Here is a 16,916-nt window from a genome sequence, read left to right as displayed (position 1 = left end):
TGTAGTAAGAATTGATGCAGAATGAAATGAGAAGAACAATTTATACAAGGAGAATACATTGTAAAGAAAAACTGTTTTCAAAGACTTAAAAACTCTGATCAATGCAACGACCAACTATGTCTCCAGGGGGGATCTATAAGGAAGCCTGTCACCTATCTCCTGACAGAGAAGTGATATATGCAAGGTACAGAAACATGCATTTTTGGACATGGCCACTGTGTGGATTCGTTTTGCTTGACTATGCTTATTTGTTACAAGAGTTTTGTTTTGTTTTCTCTAGGTTTTTTAAATGGGGGAAGAAAATGGGGGGGGGGGGTGCGGCAACAGTAGTACAAACAAAGAAGACCATTGTAACTTTTTTTAAAAGCACAGAAAAGAAATTGAAGAAAATTCTTAAGAGGTACAGACAGCAAGGTTTTTGTTTTTTCTTTAAACTGAGGCAAACAAGGTCAAGCGACTTGTCCAGAGACACACAGCTAATAAGTGTCTGAGGCCCGATTTGAACTCAGAAAGATGAGTCCTCCTGATTCTGAGCCCAATGCTCTCCATTGCCACCCCACTGCCCAAGCAGGCCAGTTTTGAAAGTAATGTGTAGAACATATCATATACTTTTATTTTTAAAAAGCAAGCAATATGAAATAGAGTTTCATATAGAATACTTTTTCTGTTCTGTGTATGGAAATGTTCTTACTTGATATCTAAGTTCAGAATTTTAAAATGTTTTAAAAAGACCCGGGGATCGAGAAAAAAACCCTAATTCCACTGCTTAAATTCACTAGATAGAACTGTTGGGGGACTATCTGGCAGACATCACTTTACCTCATACCTTATTGGCCTTTCCTGACACTAAAAGCTATAATACTGGAAGGGAGAAAATTAGCCAAGGCCCTGGATTTGTGAGGCATATGTTGGATTTGAGCATAATGTAAGATATGATGTCAACACACTTTCCACCAGAACTTTGGTTGACAGTATTCTGTCAACAGATAAAAAAGCAGAGATCTAGAGGGACTTCTCACTCTCACTTCTTAGGATAGTTCAAGTGGGAAAAGGTTAAGGAATATTCTATAAAGACTAGGGATTTGGGCAGGTAAGGAAAGAGTGATTCACAATCCACATGGGCTGTCTGGTAGCCATCTCTAGACTGGAATTCTTTCTCCTTTGTCCTAGAGGGCTAGTTCTAATTCAAATTTATGTGATATATAAACTTTTTAAAAATTTTTATTTATTTATTTATTTTTAGCATTCTCTTTTTTTAATTTTGAGTTCCAAATTCTCTCCTTTTCTCCTCCAACCATTGAAAAGGCAAGATATCAATTACACATATAAAATCAGGTAAAACATATTTCTATATTAACCACGTTGCAAAGGAAAAACAAGAAAAATAAAGTGAAAAAAAATCCTGCTTCAATCCATACTCAGACTCCATCAATTCTCTCTCTAGAGGTGGATAGCACTTTTTTGTCATTAAATCCTTCAGAATTGTCTTGGATCATTGCACTGATCAGAACGGTCAAGTCACTCACAGTTGATCAATGCACAACTGTTACTATATGTGATGTTCTCAGATATATATACTTTTAAAGCTTAAAACTTCACTAAGACTTCTGGGACACCCTGAATACCTAACAATCACTGGACTTTTGATCTCAGTGTGTTTGGCTCTTTCAGCCACCAAAACTCTCTTGTACTAAAGACAGAGCAGGTAGGAGAATGAGAGAAGGCCTCATAGAGTTCACAGTATCCTCTCCTTTAGGGATGATAATAACATTGATCCCTACCGATTTAGTTCAGCCCAAACCTGTACTAGGCATTGTGGGATATCAGAAAATAAAATATGATCACTTAAGGAGCACTCAGTTTAGGTGACAGAAAATGAAGACAATATGAGGTGGCCTGATACGCTCCTACTTTCCCCTCCTTGGCTCCAGGTAAGGACACAAGAAGGTAGCTAATAAATATTTGGGCGTACTTGTGAAACAGGGAGTCAAGGTTGTGTGGATTTGCTTTGTACCTTTACCAGAGCCTCCTATGCCACCTTAGTGCTTCTTGGAGGACACAATTTGAGGTCATGGGGTTCTTGAACAGGTCAAGAAGGTGTGTGAAGATCATATTTCAGAAAGCAATTAATTTTCCATGGGCCAACCACTGTAAGAAGGGGTGACCTCACAAAGAGGTATAAGTAGTTTTCTTCAGTCTTGCTATGAGTACCCCTTAGCCATCTCTCCTCAGCCTCCCATATCTATTACAGATATGTCACAAGGTCTAAGAGAAAAATTAAACAAGACCCAAGGTCTTATGTACTACCAGCACAGGACTTTTCCTCATTACTCACTGTTCTGCAATACTGAGCTTTTCCTTAGACAGACCACTACTACCCCTACCTCCAGCAAAAATACATGCACTTTTCCCCTTACATCTTAAGCATCCATCTCATTTCCCCTGTCCCTGTCTTTGTCGGTACTACAAAAGATAAAAAAACAAGAAAGCCTATGGGTTGGCTAAGGGCAAGTTCGAGAGTCAGGATTAGAAAGGTTAAAGGAAGCATTGGCTTTCCCCCATGGGCGTCTCACTAGAACCCAGCATGAAGGGCACTGACAGATCATAACCTTTAAATGCAAACTTGATGGAGGAGAGAGATGAAAGCATTGAAACAAATTAGATACATCTATAGGGGGTGCTGAACTGGAGAAAATTAGCATTTCTTACTAATTGGAGTGCAGGGCATTTCATTACAAAGTTTCATTACAAGAGGAAGAGTGCAAAAAACCTCTGGGGAATTTCATCAATTGGTTTTTTTCTTTTAAAAGTAAAATTGTAAAGAGAAAAGAAAAAAAAAGAATAGGAAGAATTGAATTTTGGGGAAAAGGAGGAAGGAGGAAAAGAAATATTCCTGTCTGAGTTGTTATAATTTCCAGGGACTTGGTATGTTTGGGGGCTTTAAAGTAGAGGTAGGATTGAAAGGAAATGCCAGTGAAGGGCATGGAGACTGAAAGCATCAGGGGGATCATCTTTATTTATTTAAGAAGAGAGTTGGTCAGGTAAAGGCAATAGAAAGAAGGAGGAGACAACTGTGCAACATATCTGTATCAAGTCTTCTGGAGAAGTCCCAAAATGGCACCCATGGCAGGACCAAAGGTTTGTGACGCAGACAGAAGAATGAAGTCCTGGGCATCTGGAATTATGGGAGTTAAACTTATAGAATACGTGCCTTCCCTTATGGGAAAATTGCTGTACCTTGAGAATGTGGAAGCCATTTGAGAGACAATTCTCATTGAAATGGCTCTAAAAAGAAGCTCTTTTATGCAAAATTTCTCCAATAAATAGCTTCTCTGATAGTCATGATTCTTGGCAGAACTGAGAGAAAATGACACTAGAAGGTCTAGCTTTGGTTATAGAACCATTTTTGTTAGTAGACAGTTTCTTCCTAACACTGGGGTCCTGGTGAATATGGTTGCTGAATCCTGGGTCACTAACATCAGCGAAGAGTGTGTCTGGAACATAAACGTTTATGGTTTCTCCATCAAATGCCCAGATCTTTAAGGAGTATACTCTTCTCTCCCCATCCACCAAATCAATTCTCAGAAGAGAGTCTTCTTGTGGTTGGTGGGGATTCAAAATGACCTGGAGTTGCTTTGTTTGTTGGTAGAACCAAACCCCCAGTGGAGGGAGAAAGGCATTTTCTCTGGAGAGATGAAAATATGGCAAGCTGATGGATAAGCTTAAAAATTTACTGCAGTGGGTGCCTTAAGAAACTCCAACAGCCCACTTTCATCTTCCTCTTTTACCCATTCTCTCTCCTCACAAAATGAAGGGAGAAAAAATCTATCTACTCCCCCAAATAAAAGAGAAGAAATATGATGATCAAAGGCAGCAATTAAAAGATCATGACAATTAGAAGAGTAATAGCCAGTACTGCTTTAATTTGCTGAGACTGGCCCCTCATTTCTTCCCCACCCCTACTGAACTTGTGAATGTATGTATTTTACATAAATATGTATATGTATATGTATGTATATGTACATATATATGTATATGTATACGTATATGTATTATGTTGGGACTGCAACCAGGATTCTCTGTTCTTATTTGTCTCTACTACTGGTCAGAACTGGAGTTCTTTGAGTAACTTGCTCCAATGTATCTGACTTCACCCTCCCTTTTCATTTCTATGATGTTCCTTCTCTAGGCACCGTTACCTTAGTGGACTTACCTGTAAAGTTTGTGTGTGTTGAGATATTAAAAGTCTCTGAGTAGCCTTTGCCATTCATACTCTGGACCAGGAAAAAGAACAGAGACCCTAAAGGTAGCGAAGGAAAGACCTTGTGAAAATGAAGAGTACCAATGATCAACTGTGAATGACTTAGCTATTCTCAGCAATGCAATGATCCAAAACAATTTCAAAAGATTCATGATGAAAAATGCTATCTGCCTCCAAAGAAAGAACTGACAGAGTCTGAATACAGATCAAAGCACACTATTTTTCACTTTCTTTTTTTCATTTTTTTCCTTTTGGTCTCTTCTTGCATGATTGTACATATATAACCTATATCAAATTGTTTATCATCTTAGGGAGGAGGGAGAGGGAAGGTGAGAGAGGGAAGGAGAAAATCTGGAACTCAAAATTTGTTTAAAAAAAGAAAGAATATGAAAAATTGTCTTTATGCGTAATTGGGAAAAATAAAATACTATTAAAAAAAGAAAAGAAAATGAAGAGTATAATTCCTAAGGAGGCATAAAGTTGAGGGAAACGTCCAGGCCTTTGTATGAAAAAGGGTCATATATGAATGGAGCTGAGATATCAGCTCATTCAACTTCACAAATACTTATTAAAATCCCAATTGAGCTTTGTGCTAGATGCTAGTGATACAAAGGCAAAAAACAAAAAATCTCTGCCCTCAAGAATCTTACAGTACTCTTTGAGGGGACACACACACACACACGCGCGCGCGCATGTGCACACATAAATATAAGGCAATGTGAGAAAGGAGAGAACACTAGTAACCAGACAGGGACCCAAAGAAGGATGAAGGAGGTAGCACTGAGCTGAAGCTTGAAAGAAGATAAGGATTTTAAGGGTAAAAATGAGAAGGATTACATTCTAGGCAAGTGGGATTGCTTGAACAAATGCAGTGAGGCAGGAGATGGAATACTGAGTTCAGAGTAATATGCAGTAGCTCAGTTTAGCAGGAACATAGAATAACTGAAAGGAAATAATATGAAATAAGGCTGAAAAAGCAGGTGGGAACCAAACTGTGGAAGACGTCACATGCCAGGGTTATTCCAGAGACAAAAGAAAGCCAATGAAAGTTTTTGAGCAGGGGAGCAACATGGTCAGATCTTTCCCTAAAGGAAGATTACACTGGCAACTATGCAGTGGCAGAAGAGCATATGAGACAGCAAGAAAGTGTGACCAGCTGCAGGAGCTTCCATTCCCCCAGCTGGAAGCTGGGGCAGAACTACCTGACTGTAAAGGTAAATGCCACAGTCCTAGCCCTGTTCAGTGATCCTCAATCTCACCCCAAGGAAATCTACTGTCTTGGAGTCTAATGTTACTGCGTCCTAAGTCATTGTAACGTTGTTGCTGCCTTTTATTACTATTAAGTGCCCAGATAGGCAGGGGCCTCCACTAACAAGATTCTTATGTCAGCACTTAATCTTCCCTAGGTTCTATATTACTGGACCCAGGAGGGTGAGGACCCTGCCGTGGCCCAACTCAAAGACTAGGATTAGGGGCTTCCTTGCCCTGGAATCTCTTGCCCCAAACCTACTCCAGTACTGGGAGGTCACCCTGCCCTATATCACTATAATAGAAAGACAGCCCTCCATTAACACTGAACATAGGAATTAACATCAAGGCTCCTGAGCTGTAGCACCTACTCCTCCCATCTCATATCACTGGTCCTGGGAGAAACTTCCTCCCACCCCCCACTCCCGACACAGACTCATCTGAAGAACAGAATTGGGAAGATTGTGTAGAAGCTGCATTTACTCTACTTAACACCGCAAACCTTCTTTTCTACTGAACATCCAGAGAATGGATGTCTGCTTGCATAGAGGCACTACCTACTGCACCCTGGCCTCACCAAATGATGTGGGAAAAGCAATACTGCCTTAAGCCTATATAGCCACTAATCACACAGGCACAAAACCACATCTGGGACCAGAGCCTTAGATGCTAGGCATCTTGCAGCAAGTATTTGTCTAGGAATAGAGCCTCAAACATCAAGTCTGACTAGTATACACTCCGCAGATGATATAGCTCCTGACTATGGATCAGCCCCTACCATCTTGAGAGGAGGCAAAAGAACTAAATATGAACTCGCTGAATGTGAGTTCCGGTGGGTCCCTAAGCACCGGGTCACCGGGTACTGAATGAATTACTATTACTACTATTACTAAACATTCTCTTTCCTTCTCCAGGGAGGAGGGGAAAAAAACTGATGCTATGTTCATGATCATGGGCCACTTGATAGTGACAATCCCATTCAAATGATACTTCTTTGGATGGCAAAATCCCACCTTCTCCACTCCTAATTCCTATGATGCAGAGTTGCCAGATCCCCTACTCTGCCATCCCCTTCCACTGTCTTCTAGAGCTTCCATTCTCTAGACAGCTAAAGAAGCATTCACATTCCTCATACCACCCTCCTTCTGTTTAGGATTTCTTACCTCAGACCCCTTGAAGCTTAAAATCTGCACATCAGTGCTAAGCTCTACAATCTACAATCATAAGATTGAGAGTTTTCAGATCAACTCTAAACCTCTCACCTTACAGATAACAAACATATCACAACACATTTATAGAGCAATCTAGTTTTTACAAAGCACTTTTATCACAACAACTCCATGAGGTTAAGTAAAGTATTATTATCCCTATTTTACAGATCCAGGACCCTGAGACCCAAAGAGGTTAGATGACTAACAATAATAAACAGATGACTAACAATACGTAGCAGAGACAGAATTAAAACCGCAGTCTTCACTTTCCTTTGCTAGACCATCATTCACATCCTACAATCTTATAAAAGCATCCCTTAAGACTCTGTCCTGGGAACTCTTACCTCCTTTCAAAATATCTTCTCTCTTGGTGATCTCAGCTTCCATGGGTTCAATGAACATCTCTATGCAGATGACTCTTAAATCTCTATATCCAGTCTTAATCTCTGCCCAGAACCCTAATTCTGTATTACCAGCTGCCTGCTGAATGTCTCTACCTGAATGTCTCATAGGCATCTCAAAAGTCACTATGTCCAAAATGGAACTCATTATTTCCCACCACCCCCCAAACTTGCCTCTCTGCTGACTTCCGTCTTTTTTGCTGAGGGTACCACCATTCTTTCAATCACTAAGGTTCACAACCTCAAAGTTATCCTTTATTTTTCCCTCTCCCTCAATCCCTATATCCAATCAACTGCCAACTCTTGCCAATTTTACAGAATCTGTTGCATCAGACTCCTTCTTTTCATTCACACAGCCACCAGTATATTTCAGTCCTTCATTCCCTCTTACCTGGAGTATTGCAATAGCCTCCTAATTGGTCTTCCTGCTTCCTATCTCTTCCCTTCTCCAATCCACCCTCCAAACAGCTACAAAAATGCTCTTCCTAAATTCTAAGTCTGACCATATCACAACATGCTCAAGAATCTTCAGGGGTTACCTTTTTCTCTAGGAAAAAAACTGCGAATTTCTCAGCTTGGTACTTAATGCTTTTCTCCATCTGACTCTAGTCTTCCTTTCACGAAACATTTTATATTATTCCCCTTCTCACATACTGTTCACTCCAAATTGGTATGTTTGATATACCCCAAGTATGATTCATACCATCTTTCCTCTCTATACCTTTCCACAGTCTGTTCCCAATACCTGAATGTAATTGTCCTCATCTCTGCCTCTTGGAATCCCTACCTTCCTTCAAGACTATCATTAGTCTTTCCTGATCTCCCTGTCATTGCCTTCTGTCTCCTCAAATTATTTTGTAAGTATTTGTCTACATCCTTGTTGTTCATTATAGTTGAATATAAACTCCTTGAAGGCAGAGATAGATTCTTTGGTTTTGTCTCTCCAGTGCTAGCTTAGTGACTGCTTTAAGCCAGGAATAAATACTTATGTAACTCAAGCTTCAACAGCCCCTCCAACATAGACTTTGGATACTTGTACTATGCCACTAAGAGTGTTTTGCATAATTATGTGTATTTGTTATAAGGCTTTGTTGTTTTTTCCCCTAGTGGTGAGAGGAGGGAAGAGATGAAAGGAACAGAAAATAAATGCCTGTTAATTTTTTTTAATTAATTTTAAAAAAGAGGGAAGAGAATCTTAGAAGGTGACAGTTAATTAGTGGCAGAAGTTCCTGTAAAGCACAGGACTAACAGAACTGTCATTCCTAAGTAGACTGAAAGTTACCTGCCTTTGGAAAAAGACTCCACAGAAAAGATACTCTGTGAAGAAGATATTTGGAAGTGAATCTGAATTCCTAAGAGAGAAATGAGTGGGTTTGACTTTCATTTCTGATGAGAACTAAACTAAGTTAAATTCTATTCTGTGAAGAAAAGCAGTTAACCTAGCATTTGAAAAGAACTAAGTAAAATGTTATTTTGAGAAAACCTGAGTTAACTGTAGTTCTGAAGAGACCTAATTTGTGGTTCCAGTGTTTTGGAGGGGCTGACAATTGATAACAGGTGAAAGGAATTTTAGCCGACAACTTCTTTCCCCTACTTTTTCAGAACAAAAAGGTGACTCTGACTGCAATCTCCATCACAGCTAATACATATCATTTCAATATTCTTTAGTTTTGCTGTATTACTAGTTATCTTTAATAAATTATATGGCCAAGAACAGTGATGTTTGTCTAAGCTTCTAAGTTTGGGGTTTGAGAGTGAGAGAAATAACCTAGTAGAGAAGAGATTTCCCCAGTTCTTCTTGAGTGAGGATGCCAACCAATTCATTAACTCATTCATTAGAGATGTTTCACATTTTAAGTAATTTCAGAATATACCCCTTAATTGCTTTTGAACTAGAGAAAAAGAATAAGGTCAGAAGCAGACTATAGGGTGGGGTCCTGGTGTATCTGTCAGAGAGACATTCCTTACACCCTGTGTCACAATATATCCCTATCCCAGACAAGTGTTGCTAAATGTGAGATCTTATCCATAGATTTCTATATTTGAGTTGGAAAAAGTTAGCTACAAATAGCAGGAGCTTAATGTTTGTCAAAAGAATAAGGAAACCAAGGCCCAGACACAAGTTAAGTGACTTGCCCAAGTCATAGCAGTACTAAGCAGCACAATCACAATTTGAATCTAGGTTCTCTAACTACAAACCTAATTTTTTTTATATTACACCAGGCTGCCTCTGGCTTCTTCTTAATGGGCCACTAGTCCAGTTTCACTTACTCTAAGCAAGTTTCAGCATACAGCTGAGCAAAGTGCCCCTGGTCAGTAAGGATGCCAGGCGTGTGTCTCTGTGTCCCAACACACTTCATTTTGGGAGCCTCCCACAGCAGCCCTATGCCAAGCACAGGAATGGGTGACACTTTGCCAGCCAGAGCTGAGATTTTATTCCATCTTCTACTGGTTACCAAAGCAAAATACCCTCAGTAGAGAGAAGCCATTACAAGACAAAGCATAATTATTTATAGAGGAAATTCAAGGGCCCCCCAGTCTGCTCTTCCCAACCAACACAAGCCAGCATTAAAATCAACACTCCATGAGCACACAAAGCTGACAGGGGAGAGGGGGGAACACACACTGTATACAAAGATCAGGCTCTCTGGGGACGCGGCCTGTTTGTCTCCCATGTTAGCTCCAAGTGACTAAACGCAGGGTGGGAAATAACGCCACAGCAGCAAGAGTACCGGCCTGGGATTGGGGCTGTGTCTGTCTTTTCAAAGGGAAGATGCCTCTGCCCATTTGGAAAATATGAGCATTGTGTAGAGAAATGTTAATGTATGCGCCTCTGCACATTCCTCTGGTAAGGGCAGGGGCTCCCAGCACAGAGCCCCCCTTCTCGTTATAGCTCTGGCAGTGACACACTCTCTACATGCCACCTGGTTCTTCCCCCAGGCCCTGTGTATATGTGAACGGTGGGAAGGGGCCTGTTGAATGCTATGGCTTCATTGTGCCCCAGAAAGAGTGGACTAATTACTGGCCTAAACTCCAGAGCAACAAGGGAAAGAGCAGAGGCCAGTGGGGGAGATAGAGTGGGAATTAGGGAGGTGAAGGAAGGGAGAGAGAAAGCCAGGAGATTCATTTCAAAGTTTCTCCAGCAATTTGGGGGTGGGGAAAGAAAGGCTAGGCTTGATGTGAAATCATACAGAGGTCAGGGCTGGGTCTCCCACCCTTGTGAGAAAGTGGTGAATCGGGACGGTTTATCAAACGATCATTTTTTCTTTTGAAACCAGGAGGCAGCGGCTTGGACAATTCTGCAGATGTGCTTGATGAGTTAGGGACAAAAATGGCCCTTCTCTATCCCCCTCCTCCCCTCCCCTCTTTAAGAGCTCCCATCGGGGGTTGCTTCTCCCTCCACTGCCTCCCGGGTCCTCCCCTCCCTTCTTCAGTGGTCAGCTGAGACCCCCACCCACTGCTTGCTTTTGTACTCTTGGCCTTTGGACATACTGACAGGGGCCTTTATGAGACCCCAATCAAGACCCCCATGTCACAGGTACCTAGTAGAGACACCAGACCTTTTCAAATAAGGGACAACAAGGAAAATAGGCTGGCCCATTGTCTCTCTGCAGTGCTAAGTGAGATGAAAGCAGCCCGCCACCCCTCCCCACAGCCCGCCTGCCAATCACCTCCAGTTATTAAGGTCACAATGTGTAAATTCTTTTGACCTGCACCTAATCAAAGATTCACCGGCCCTTTCAAATAGGAATGGGGAGGAGGGGAGAGATTCCCTCCCATAAACCCAGTAGACCCACCCTCAATAAAATTTTTCTCTCTGATTCCTTCCTCGATTCCCATCCCCACCCCCTCTCTTCTCTGCTGTCTGCCCTTCTCACCACCAGTTTCAGATGGGAATAACAAGCTCCACAGAATTATCCTTCCCAGCCCCTACAAAATCCTAACAAAACATGTCTAAGGAGGTCCTGTAGATTTTTATTTTCTCCCCCTTCAGAAAGAAAGGGAGTGATATACAAATGGGCATAGCTACTCCCAATGGTCCTATGATCTGACCAAAGGCACATTGACTGGCCATCACCTGCCCCTCAGACAATTAGCAAACTTCTGATGTCATTTCTGTCCAAATGGAAAAATGTTTGTTTTGTCTCTCCTAACTGTGCCTCTATGGCGTTGGCCCATACACGCAGATGAAATAGAAAATTTTGGTGGAGGAATTAAGATTTCTGCCACTTTTGGTTTAGAGGGTAACCCTCCAAATCTCTCACATAGGAAGGATTATGTAAGAGGAGGGAAAATAATTCACCAAATCAACTCTTGGGGGGAAATTTAACAAGAGATTAAGAGAAAAATTGAGAAAAGTCAGAGAGAAGAGAAAAAGCACATTATGGTTTCCTCTTTCCTTTGAAAATAGGAGTAAAAAATGTTAAAAAAAAAAGGAAAATGCTCTCTAATCACAGGAAATCAATATTAAGGCTATGAATGTTTAAACTGATTTCAAAATGAAAAAGAAAAGGTAGAAAAGCAACATGCGAGTCAATTAAAAAGTTTGGATTTCCAAAAAAGTGTTCACTTACCCACCATCACCCTGAAACTCTCCCTCCCTTGGCTTCTAGGCCACACCAGACTATCCTGGTTCTCCCTTTCTGGCTGTTCCTTCTATCTCCGTTCTGTGCCATTCATCTCTCCCCAACATGTAGACACATATCAAGGCTGACTGACCATGGCCCTCTCCTCTTCTTCTCTATACTCCCTTATTCTACTTTCTCCATTTCAAAGCTTCAACAATCATTTATATATTGATGACTTCCAGCTCTGACCTCTCTCCACAACTCTAAATCTACATTTCCAACTGCCTGATAGACATCTTCACATGAATAGCCTGTTGGCACTTCAAACTCCAAATGCCTAAAACCAAATTCCTCATCCTTCCCCCAAAACTAACTGGCTGTGTCTCCCAGTCTCAGTAGCCTCTCATTTTACACCAGCATTCTTCCAGTCACCTAAGCTAGGAACCTTAACTTACACTTTTCCTCTTTCCCTATATCTGGTCAGCAAGTCCTATTGATCTTGCTTTATGATCTCTTTCATATTTATATCTTCCTTCCCATTCTCACTAATATTATCACAGCTCAGACCACATGACATCAGGCCTGAACTACTGTTACAGCCTCCTAAATGGAGACTATCTCCAGTCTCCCTCTCTAATCCATCAATCTGTCCCGACAAATGCTACAAGATGAAGCTCCCTAAAACACTGGTCTGATTATGTCACTCCCCTACTCAAAAACCTTTAGTGGCTCTCCAATGCCTAGACCAATCTCAAACACCTCTGACAAGCATACAAAGCTTTTCACAATTTGGTCACAGTCTACATTTCCAGTCTTATCACCTACTATGCTTCCTCTACAAATGCATTTTATCATATACTACCTATAGACTCAGTATGGTATAGTGCAACAGTCCCCAAACTTTCTGATTTCAAGAGCCCCTTACTCTAAAAACTTACTGAAGTCCCCAAAGAGCTTTTGCTTATATGAATTATATCTATCATTATTTACCATATTAGATATTAAAACTAATAAAAATTTTAGAATATCTATTAATTTTAAAAATAAGAATTATATACTCCCTTCATGATAATATAAATAACATTTTTATGAAACTATATTTTCTAAAATATAAAATGTAGTGAGAAGACTAGTACTGTTTTACATATTTTTGCAAATTTCTTTAATGTCTGGCTTAATAGAAGAAAGCTGGATCCTCATATCTGCTTCTACATTCAATCTGTTGCAATATGTTATTTTGGTTGAAGAATATAGAGAAAATCCGGCTTCACGCAGATGTGTAGATGGAAACGGGAGGAGCAGTTTAATAAGTAAATAACATCTTAGCCCCCTGAAAGGGTTTCAGGGATCCCACTTTGGAAAGAACCTTCAACTTGCAATCCTTAGCAACAGGCTCCAGATCTAGTGCCCACACTTGCTGTGTGGCCATGGGAGAGTCTCTAAGACACATTTCTATCACCTGTAAAAGAGGGACAACAATATCTACAGTGCCTGCCTAGAGATGTTGTCGGAACAGGACACTAAATTTTGAAGAGCTACATGAGCTCCTACACTCAAGTTATTTGTCAATACTTCAAGGACCTCTGATTTCCTCAGTGTGTGAACTCTCCCTACATACACAGATCACAACTAGCTTAAGACTCAGAGAAATGAAACTGACTTGCTCTTGTGCAAACAGCAAGTGTCAGAGGTAAGACTTGAATCCAGGTCTTTCTGACTCCAAGTCCAACATAACATCCATTATGCTAGGCTGTTTCTCATGGTTCTTTATATGCCTGATTTATTTCACCAATTAGACATATGTGTCACATGCACTTTTAAAGAGTCTATTCTAGCATTTTTCAGCTCCCTTCTTTTTACCTACACAGCTACCACCATTTAGAATCAAATTTCATAGGCTCACAAAGAGTTGGAAAAGTACCCAGAAGCCATTACTCTCATTTTATAGATAAGAAACATGAGGCCCAAGGAAGTCATGTGACTTACCCAAAGTCATATAGGTAATAAACATCAGAGTGGGATTTGAACCTAGGTTCTCTGACTCCAGAGGCACTACTTTCTGTGCCAATCTCATCTCTAATAATACCAAAATTAGTATTTAGTTTAATGCTTAGTGTCAACAACTAAGAGGGACCAGGGATGTCCCTATAGTTATCTGAGCTAGACACAGACATTTTTAATCCAATTTAACAGAGCCAGTCTTTTATCCAGCATCTCCCAGCACCAACCTTAATAATCCTCAAAAAAAAAAAAAAGATTTCCTAGGCCATGGGATACTACTACAAAGAGCCTGTATCTGCAGAATTTGTATAATTATTATAAGGTTAATTTTTCCACTCTCAACTGTGGTTCATTTTCTACTCCTCCTTGAGTAAATAAGCTTGTAAGATTTAAAAGAGCGGGCAAAATGCAGGAGGAGAGCCACCCACATTACAAAGGTGGCTTCTAAACACACTAACATGGGCGACCTTATCACTTCTATGGATTTTACTAATTTTACATTCAGGCCAAACCCTTCAGATCTAGAAAATGCACCAGATCTAGTTCTGATAAGGAAATAAGAAAAAATTACAGTAAGTCATATTTGCAGCCTAGATCCACATAGGGAGAAAAAAGAGATCTATGGACATCAAGGAAACCACCACATGGAACATTCAAGTGTCCAGGAACTGGTAGAAGACAAAGGCTGTGCACCATACAGGAAGAAGTCCCAGGGGATCCCTAAATTAGTGCAGAATACAAGCACAGGTGCTATCTGGCAGCTCTGCCAATCACTACCCAGTCACAGATCCCAAGGCAGATTGAGGAGGTAGCAGTCACAGGGCCTAAGCTAGGCTGTGTACTAAGAAACAAGGAAGTTCTGAAGCAAATAGTAGCTGTCTGGCTCTGACCCTGGAAGCAGACTAGGGACTCAGTTCAAGCATGAAGTTTGCAAAGGGAAAATGAAGGCAGGAATCCCAGACCAAAGGGGAACCTGTGATTCTGTTGTGCTGAACCTATAGAGCTTCCCAGCTGGCAGAGTCCAACAGCAGTCTACTGGAGCTTCTAATCAGGAACAAGCCTTATGGGCATGTTGATCAGGCCCAAACCCAGGTCAGAAGTTTGCAAAGAGCAGTGAGCAAACTTTATCCTGAATTGCACCACTTTGGGAGCTCTGTAAGCTTGCAGCTCCCCAAAGCTGTCCCTGACATCTTGGAATAACATAAAACTCAATATGCCAAGAAAGACCCAAGAGGACAAAAGCTTAGCTCAGATATTCCCCCAAGAAGTACACACAGCCGTTGCCCTAATACCAAGTCCAAAGTCAGGAAGTGAGCTGAAAGAATGAGCAAATAAACAAACAAACAAAAAGAACCCCACCATAAAGAGTTATTATGGTGACAGAGAATCTCAAGACACAAACTCAGAGGAAAAAATGACTCCAAAACACTCACAAGCAAAGCCTCAAAGAAAAATGCAGCTTAGGCACAAGTCCTGGAAGAATTCCTGGAAGCTATAAAGCAAGAGGTTTCTGTTCTCGTTGTTGTTAAGAGCTAAAATAAATTATTTTAAAAACCAAATGAGAGGGGCAGCTAGGTGGTGCAGTGGATAGAGCTCCGGCCTTGGAGTCAGGAGGACCTTAATTCAAATCCGAACTCAGACACTTGATATTTACTAGCTGTGTGACCCTGGGTAAGTCACTTAACCCAGATTGTATCACCAAAAAAAGCAACAAAACAAAAAAAATTAGTACAGTAATTAAAAATGGGGGAAAAAATGAGAGCTATGGAAGAAAGACATGGAAAGAAAAGTAACAGCTTAGAACAAGAGATATAAAACCTAACCCAAGAAAAAACTCCCTGAAAATCAGAACTGACCAAATAGGAGAGAATGATACCACAGGCAGCAAGAAATAGTCAAAGTCTAAAGAATGAAAAAGAAAAAAAAATATAAGGTTATCTCATAGCTAAAAAAAAAAAACAAAAAAAACTGAACTGGAAAATAGAACAAAGATAATTCAAGAATGATCAGACTACTTGAAAGTCATGACCAAAAAAAAAAGTCTAGATATTATGTTTCTTTTTTTTCTTTTCTTTTTTTTTTTTTTTTTTTTAAGGATAGGCAATGGGGTTAAGTCACTTGCCCAGGGTCACACAGCTAGTAAGTGTTATGTATGAGGCCACATTTGAACTCAGGTCGTCCTGAATCCAGGGCCAGTGCTCTCTCAACTACGCCACCTGGCTGCCCCTAGACATTATGTTTCAAGAAGAAAACTGCTTAGATCTTTTAGAACTAGAGGCAAAGTAGAAATTCAATCAACTGGCCAATTCCCAATATGGCTCTGGAGGGGAATGGGTTCTATATAGCAGATGGTTTGATGACAACCATACTGCCATACTGCCACTAAGATGAAGCTAGTGAGATTTTTTTTTTATGAAATTGATTTGTGAAACTGTAACTGTTGAATTGAAGAATTGAACCCAGCTGCAGAGAAATCATAGGAATGATGTCAATACGAACACCTATCTTAAAACTGTTAAAGATACAGTGAAAAATAGAGAGCCTGTACAATTGTTAACACTGAGTATTCAAGAAAGTAACATTTAACTCCAAATTTTTCCAGATAGTTTACTTCTAGATACACTACTTATTGATAATTAACCTAAAGTTAAATCTAAGAAGAGGGAAGCAGTCGTAGGAAGAGAGTGAGGAAGAAGTAGAGGTCAAGGACATGGCAGAGGATGAGCAGTTCCATGTTAATTTTTCCTTAAAAAATTGCTGATGAGATTGGGATATTGGAATTTCTTAAAATAAATTTTGCTTATGAAATTTTAAATAAACATACAAGTAGGAAAGTATTGTCTCTATCACAAGTAAGTTTTCAATGATTTTGGTATTTTCATTTGTTTAACAGTAAATTAACAGAAAAAATATGGCTATTGTTTCTTTATGAGCTACCTACTCATCACACCCACTTCCTTTGGCCAAATAACCTCATTATTTGGATTCCAGGATTCTATTTATTTTAACCCTACCCTTGTGTTCTGCCAAAGACTCTTCTCAGCTTCTTGCTTCTCTTAATAAGTAATGTTCAACTAGTGTGAAGCACTGAATTTAGTTCTAAAATGTATCAATATCGCATAATAGAACTTTATATTTGCTTTGACTTCCCTTTCTTTGTCACATGGTGTGTAAACCTTTAGTTTTAGAGAATAGGTTTGGTAACCATTTAAAATGTCCTTTTCTG

General features: G+C 40.1%; 1 protein-coding gene and 1 pseudogene across 2 annotated transcripts in view; one reads left to right on the top strand and one right to left on the bottom strand.

Annotated features, from left to right (window-relative positions):
• The window catches only part of FBXW4 (F-box and WD repeat domain containing 4), a 112,610-nt gene that overhangs the window by 50,277 nt on the left and 45,417 nt on the right, over positions 1–16,916 (bottom strand). The gene's annotated exons all lie outside the window — the stretch shown is intronic.
• On the top strand, positions 16,078–16,414 carry LOC114035577 (annotated as a pseudogene).

This window comes from Vombatus ursinus, unplaced genomic scaffold (genome assembly GCF_900497805.2).
Source record: "Vombatus ursinus unplaced genomic scaffold, bare-nosed wombat genome assembly UNPS02009205.1, whole genome shotgun sequence".
In the NCBI taxonomy this organism is placed as follows: Eukaryota; Metazoa; Chordata; class Mammalia; order Diprotodontia; family Vombatidae; genus Vombatus; species Vombatus ursinus.
Note: the sequence above shows the minus strand (reverse complement) of the source record. Positions and strands in the feature narration are given on the sequence as shown.